This window comes from Leptonychotes weddellii, chromosome 1 (genome assembly GCF_054177405.1).
Source record: "Leptonychotes weddellii isolate Sample4059 chromosome 1, ASM5417740v2, whole genome shotgun sequence".
In the NCBI taxonomy this organism is placed as follows: domain Eukaryota; kingdom Metazoa; phylum Chordata; class Mammalia; order Carnivora; family Phocidae; genus Leptonychotes; species Leptonychotes weddellii.
This window is the reverse complement of record NC_138369.1, coordinates 178,352,931-178,360,855: the sequence shown is the minus strand read 5'-3', so window position 1 is coordinate 178,360,855 and position 7,925 is coordinate 178,352,931. Positions and strand designations below refer to the sequence as shown.

Here is a 7,925-nt window from a genome sequence, read left to right as displayed (position 1 = left end):
TTTAACAGAAAGGCTAGAAGACATCCTAGACTATTTCAATTGACTGAACTTCATGTTCTTTGAATGTTTCTTGTTACTAATATTTTCATCAAATCAAGTATTTTGATTTGAAGAAAGTTGTTTTTGTCTCCTTTCCAGAAGTGTTTTCTTTGATTAAAATAATGCTGATCATAAGTATTTATGAGTATTGTGGCCTTAAAAAATTGTCATTGATATTTGGATTGGCTCTCAATCCCCATTTCATCTTCCTTCTATTTGAAGGTTAAACAGTGTCTCCAAGCTAGCTTTCTTGAAGCTTGGCTATCGGAAGTGCATTAGGGTCATCTAGGCAGAGGCCCTCAAGCCAAACCAGAAGGCAGGTTATGACAAATAGACAATCTCCCAGCAACTCCTTAATGATGTTGCTCCTTTGAAAGATCCAAGAGGTAACAGGGTTCATTCTTCAGCAATCTGGTGTCAGTAAAAAGAGACTTATTGATCTGGCTCCCTTTCTGTTAGAATGAGGCTTTAGAAATTCATTTTTCAGGTTCTTAGTGTTGAAACGAATATGACTTCAATGGTGGCCATAAACACATAGCTTCCCTTTTGGATCCATTTTAGAACTTACTCCTTCAACTCCTCCAGTGCTTATACATCTACACCTAGTTCCTACTTACGTCCCTTTTTCCATAAGATATTTAACATGGTTTATGTTTTCTAAACTGAATCCTTACTGATACATAAATTTGAATCAAAATACATCAATGTATATCATTGAAATATTGAGAAATATATTCTCATTGCTTTATTAATCAAATTTCCAAGTGAGATTAAAGATTGATATGAACTAAAAGCCTTTGACTATAGACCATTGCATCTATGTTGTGGAAATCATGGATGAAACTTTAAAGACGATAATGAGTGAAAAACAACAAGAAGTGGGAAATAAAATATATATTTTCTAGAGACTTTTAAAATAGTTTTTTAAAAAGCCACTTTTATATCAACTCTATTCATTTTCCAGAAAATTGTCAAGACTTCACTTAGAAAGTCATGAGATTTTGCAGTAGTCTTACTGTGGGGGAAAGGAGGAGAGTGGGGAGAAGAGAAACAATAGTTCACTGCTACCATGCTTCTTTCTTTTAAAGAAACACAATTCAGAAGGACCTCATGTGGCATCAGTTCCAATTCAGTTCAGGGTCTCATTAAATCTACATGACTCTTGCTTCACACATGCAACTCAGTACTCTATTGATGTTAAAAAATGATGATTCTTATATGTCAATAACATGCAATAAACTAGAAAATGCTAATGCTGGTAGTTGACTATGATGATCACCCTGGTCAAGGCCAGAGATCTATTTAGATTCCAAGACCAAACTAGAATATTGATTTCATTCTATTGGTTCTATTAGTCACATTGTCTCCTATGGTCATCAGGCTCTGTTTAATTAATTTAAAGGAGCCTTTCAAGAATGAAAAAAAAAAAAAATGAACCTAGCTATTAGGTGCTATTTGGAAGCACAGTCACGCTTCCAACATTTGGAAAACAATGAGTAAATATGGGGCTAGTAAAGGGAAACTGCCACGCAATCTATGGCTGTTCTTACGTTGCCCAAGCCCTTCTGTGACTAGACTTGGCTCACCTCCAATTGCAGGAGACATCTTAGTGTTCTCCAGTCAGCATAGTCTTGAGTCTCTCTTACCTGGAGCTTAGTACCTGAATTTCCCCATGGGCTAACAAAAATAATTGCATCATTGCCCTTCTTCCTTACCAAGTCTAAAGATCGGTTTTCTAGTGCTCATTTCCTGCCCCTGGATTGGCTGTTTTCCAAGATGACTGGACTTGACATTTCCAACTCTCATCATAGAAAACAGCCCTCTCTCCATACAAGAGCTTGGCTGTATCTTAGGACTTCACAAACATAATCCATCAGAACATATGAATCTTATATATCACTACATTTGTCCATATCTGAGTTACTTAATATAAAAGTAACACCGTGAATGGGTCTTTAATTGTAGATTCTACAGTAAACTTCAGCAATCCCAGTCAGATCATCTTTATGGTCCCTCAACTAGCATGGGATCCAAATACATCACAACACCCTTGCTTTCTGTATCTTGAGCAAATGCTAGAACAAGACCACAGACACAACACATTTGCCAAGAAACAATAAATGTAATTAGGGGAAGTGCAGTCTAAGTGCATATTTATAAAAGAAACATTTCTAAGCGGGATGCTAATCTACAGACATAATGAATGAAGAGTCTTGTATATTATCAAGTAGCACGGTTTAGTTTCTTGGAGCCAGGATGTCTGGACAGTCAACATCCCAGAATGGAACTTTGCTTAAACATTGCATAATTGAAAGCCCATTAAAGTGATTATCTGCAAATTGAAAGCCCATTAAAGTGATTATCTGCAAACAATAAACTTCCCTGTTCTGAAGGTAACTTTGTCTCAAACTCAAAAATCATAAACCTAGTTTATAGCATTCAAGTGTTTTTTCTGTCTTCTAAACTAAAGAAACAAAACAAAACAAAACAAAACCTGGTGTCCAGAATCAGCTGTTGCATATAGAAACCTTGAACTTTTGGAGAAGATGAGGTATCGAAGAGAAACAACCAGGCCGGAGGGACAGAGACAGCACACATAAAATGCATTGACCTGTAATGGTTTGGTCCTCCCAGCTTTTAGTCATAGTTCAGTTGTCATATAGAGATAGTGATTTGTATAATCAGCAAATTCCAGTCATGGTTATCTTCGTATTTAGTAATTATGTTCCGTACTAGCTTACCAGGGCTGCCAAAACAAAGTACCACAGACAAGGTGACTTACAACAGAAATTTATTTTCTCTCCATTCTGGAGGCTGGAAGTCTGAGATTAGGGTGTTAGCAGAATTGGTTTCTTCTGAGGCCTCTCTTGTTGGTTTGCAGGTGGCCAACTTCTCTTTGTCTTCACATGGTCTTTTTTCTGCTCATATGTGTCTGCGTCCTAATCTCCTCTTTTTAGGGACACTAGTCTTATCAGAATAGGGCCCACCCTAACTATATCTGTTTAATTTAATTACCTCTTTACATACTACTCCAAATATAGTCACATTTGAGGTACAGGGTGTTACTGTTGGGGACATAATTCAACCCGTAACATGTTCCTTGTTCCGATTTGTCCTTTATCCCTCTAATTTCCCTAAAAATGTCTGTCTTCTTTTAGCCAAATTAATGCAGATATTGAAATTAATATGATGGTGTATCTTCTCTCAGTTTATGCAATGTCAGTGTTTAAAATTCATATTCTATAATGCTTTTTGTGTCCTGTGGTCTTTTCTCTCAAAAATGAATTATAATAATATTAAATGTCAAGACCATTGGGCAGGACATTGGGGTATAATGAATATTTATAACCACTGCATGAGATAAAGGCATTGAACATTTTTATCACCCCTTATTTTGACCATGAAGGATGTACATACTATTTTCTGTTATTACAAATAACATAATGAATATACTTACACAGACATACTTGTGAGTACATTTAATTATCCTATAAGATTAATTCCTAGGAAGGCACATTACTATTTCTAAGAATGTGCTCATTTCTAAGGCATTTAAGATATTCCTCCAAAATTGCTTTTCAGAATGAAGTTATTATACATATCACACCATAGTAAATCACTAGTAACAAAAATGAATAAGCATTTTTTCATAATGATGTGCAAAACAGAGTGCTTATTGTTCAAGTTGCATTTCTTCACTTAACTTGATAATACTTTGGCATTTTATTTATTTTTTTATCTATACATATCCTTTACCAATTTTTCCATTGAAATATTTATGTTGATCTAATTGATCTGTACAAAGTTACCATAAAGGTCAATTTGAAAATCGATTATAGTGGCTTGTCCACACTTCCGTTTCAGTATCAAAAATTTACCCACTTGAATTATCCATAGTTTATTTTATAGGAAAAGGCATCATAGAATTTTTGAAACACGTTTTATAAAAAAGGAGAATTGCCTACATTTAAAAAGTTCATGTACCTATTTTGTACATATTTCTGTATGAGACAAAGTTCAGGACAGTTCAGTTAAGTCTTTGTCCTCTTCATTTGTTATTTTATTTATTTATTTATTTAAAGATTTTTTTTTAAATTTATTCATTCGAGACACAGAGATACAGAGAGAAAGAGAGCACAAGCAGGGGGAGAAGCAGAGGGAGGGGGAGAAGCAGGCCCCCTGCTGAGCAGGGAGCCCGATGCAGGGCTCGATCCCAGGACCCTGGGATCATGACCTGAGCTGAAGGCAGACGCTTAACCATCTGAGCCACCCAGGTGCCCCTTCATTTGCTATTTTAATAGAAAAAAATTCTCTCTCTCCCTCCGCTGCTCCTGCTGCTTGTGCTCTCTCTCTCTTTGTGTCAAATAAATGAAATCTTAAAAAAAAAGCGCAGGGGCACCTGGGTGGCTCAGTCGGTTAAGCGTCTGCGTTCGGCTCAGGTCATGATCTCAGGGCCCTGGATCAAGCCCCACATCGGGTTTTCCACTGAGCAGGGAGAGAGCCTGCTTCTCTCTCTCCCTCTGCTGCTCCCCTTTTGTGCTCTCTCTCTTTCTCTCTCTCTGTCAAATAAATAAATAAAATCTTAAGAAAAAGAAAATAAGTGCTATCTCATCATTTCATTTTCTTCTTTCTTGCTTTAAATCAGGGAACTCCACATTTAAGAAAGAGAAATGGAGTTGCTTTATTGTCGTCCTCTTAAATGAGGGTAGATCCACTCACCAGCTGACATGGGATATCTCCTTTATGAGATAGTAGTCAGGGCAAGGGAAATATAGAAAGATTAGCTAGACGCAGTGAGAATATATATCCCAAGGAAAAGGAAAAAGATGTGTCGCAAGGGCTGGAGGCTGCAAGAAATGTGTAGAAGTATCAATAGAGATAAGATACTTATGGAAGGAGGTGATGGTCCTTAATATTGGAAGTGTTGTTGTTCAGAAAGGTCAAGCTTACACTAAATGACTGCATAACTGTTTTGTTTCTTAAATTCCACATGAGTGAAATCCTATGGTATTTGTCTTTCTCTGACTGACTTATTTTGCTTAGCATAATACATTCTAGTTCCATCCATGTTGTTGCAAATGGCAAGATTTCATTCTTTTTGATGACTGAGTGAGACTCCATTGTATACATATACCACATCTTCTTTATCCATTAATCAGAAATAAAACAGATGAATAAAGGGGAAGGGAAGGAAAAATAAAATAGGATGAAAATAGGAGGCAAACCATAAGAGATGCCGAACTCTAGGAAACAAACTGAGGGTTGCTGGAGGGGAGGTGGGTGGGAGGTTGGGGTAACTGGGTGACGGGCATTAAGGAGGATGGGCATTAATGATGTAATGGGCACTGGGTGTTGTATGCAACTGATGATTCACTAAATTCTACCTCTGAAACTAATAAAAAAAAAAAGAAAAAATGATTGCTAATACAAACCATCAGTAAAAATTGAAGGTAGGAATTGGTTTAATATAAGATGATCTCTCTAAAATTAGAGCTTTTAAAATAACAAAGTGTAGAGGTCTCCTTCTGGTGTAATGAAACACCTGTCACTGAAAGAATTCAAACTGTAGCTATATGACAGTCCTTCAGTGATGATTTAGAATATTTACTTACAGTCCATAGCATTGGCTAAAATCAGGATAAATGGCTATTAAGATCATTTTCAGTTCATTGATTCCCAGTTCATCCTCAGATAATTTGGCTGTGTTTTCCTATGGTTTCATGGAAAATAACAGGAAGCATTTTATTTATTGCAATATATTAAAATATAGAAATTGTGCCAAAGGAAAATTTGTAATATGATTAGATGAACACCCCTCTTTATAATTACTGAAATCTTGGGAACATGTTTTTGTTAAATCCGAGGATAATGATTTAACTGGTGATAAGGCAATTACATTAAGTTCAAAGGAAACACATAAAACTGGCTTTTGTAAAATAAATGTTTGGAGCATTCTTTTAATGGTGATATTTTATTACAAATCATATACATAAATGATAAGGTGAAAAAGGGGATTATATTGAGTCTTTGTGTGGCTCCAAGAAAAACTGATTGTGACAAAAAGAATGTGTCATAAATATTAAATCATTTCATTTTGTTTTCTCCTGACCCCATGTTCCCGTAAGCTTTCCACATGCAGAGTAAAGCCATGTGTCCTAAGTATTCCAGGGTATCAGGGAGCAAGTAAGGGATCCCTTTAACAAGCAAACTACTGAAAAACAATTAGGCTTGAAAATCCAGGTATGGTAGATAAAGGCTCTTCTTAATTTCCTTTGAAAATCGAGAACCAAGCCTAGAAGTTACATGTTGTGTGTGTATTGCTGTTTTCGTCAGTACGAGGAACATATTGCTTCCATAGTGACATTAAAAATAATTTTGTTGGGGCACCTAGGCGGTACAGTCAGTTATGCAGCCAACTTTTGATTTCGGCTCAGGGCATGCTCTCAGGGTCATGGGATCGAGCCCCATGCTGGGTTCTGCACTCATCACAGAATCTGCTTCAGATTCTCTCTCCCTCTTCCTCTGCCCCTCCCGCTTATGCGCTCTCTCTCTCTAATAAATAAATAAATCTTTAAAAAAATAATAATTTTGCAGAATGACCTTTATATTGGTAGAAAACTATAGACAGTTGGCAGTGACATTGCAACAAAAATTGAAAAAATCATATCAATATTCAGATTAATATAAGGAGGTATTCTTTTTTTAACACTACTGTTACAGTCTAGTAAAGATTCTGTTCATTTAAGTAAATGTTCAAAGCAACCATTTAATTTTGATGGTACTACTATGTAAAGTTCCGTTTTTGGTTTGGTGCCTTGCTGGGGGGGCCACATGGCTGTGTGCTAGAGGCATGAACATTGGTGGCTGCCGCCTTTGGGCTGGGATGAATGGCCCTCAAAGAGGGGCTGAGGAGCTGAGTCAGAGCTATGGCCAGTCCAGGGGTAGCGGCTGGACTGACCATTGCTGCCACAGGATTTGCAGGCTGCTACATTTTGCAAGCCATGAAACCCATGGAGCCTCAAGTGAAACAAGTTTTTCAAAGCCCACCAAAATCTGCCTTTAGTGGCGGTTACTACGGAGATGGGTTTGAACCCTAAATGACAAAATGAGAAGCAGGTAAGCCCCGCTGCCAATAAAGGAACAATATGAGATGCTCATCGACAGATTATGCTTTTCAGTCACCTGGACAAGGGAGGATCTCCTTGTACAGCAACCAAAATCAAGGAAGCTAAATATTTACTAGAAGGTGAAGCTAAAAAATGAAGTAAATGTGTGATGAATTTTAAGTTCTTGTTAGTTTATGTATAAAAGGGCCAGCTTTTTATAATAAATTGCCTCAAAGCTAAGAAAAAATTCCATTTTTAAAACTAGATGTTCATTTCTTGCTGTGGCATGGGAAGGTGGTAATTTGGCAGATTCAAGGCCCAGATTTTCACTTAAGCACAGGAGAGCATCACTACTCAATCATTTTCTTAAAATCAATTACAAAGCTTTTCTAAGTCAACCTTCTCCTCCAAGCTTTATCCAAGCATCCTCTCCACATCAAATTTCATGGCAACACTACAGGTTATAGAAATGTGTAGCTAAAATAAGTTAGATATGAGCTAGGCCATCTAAAGACAGAGAAATCTTGGAAGAGGAGAAAATCTGTGCAGATATAAGGCGATGAGAAAAAATGTAAGTGTGCACACTCCCAAAATGTTTCATGAGAGCGGTCAGGTTGGGACACAAGTTGCAAGAGCCTCCGTAGGAAACAAGTTTACTGTTGAATGAAATAATAAAAATGGAACTATTGTAATACTGTTGTAACTAATGGTACCAATGTAAGTTGAAGTTTTTCCCCCTCTGTCTTCTGTTATTCTTCCTCTTTCTTTTTTTGATAAGAA

The 7,925-nt window shown here is 36.8% G+C and overlaps 1 pseudogene; it reads left to right on the top strand.

Moving 5' to 3' along the window:
- Positions 1-6,831: 6,831 nt before the first annotated feature.
- LOC102742779 (mitochondrial import inner membrane translocase subunit TIM14 pseudogene) lies at positions 6,832-7,302 on the top strand (annotated as a pseudogene).
- Positions 7,303-7,925: the final 623 nt, after the last annotated feature.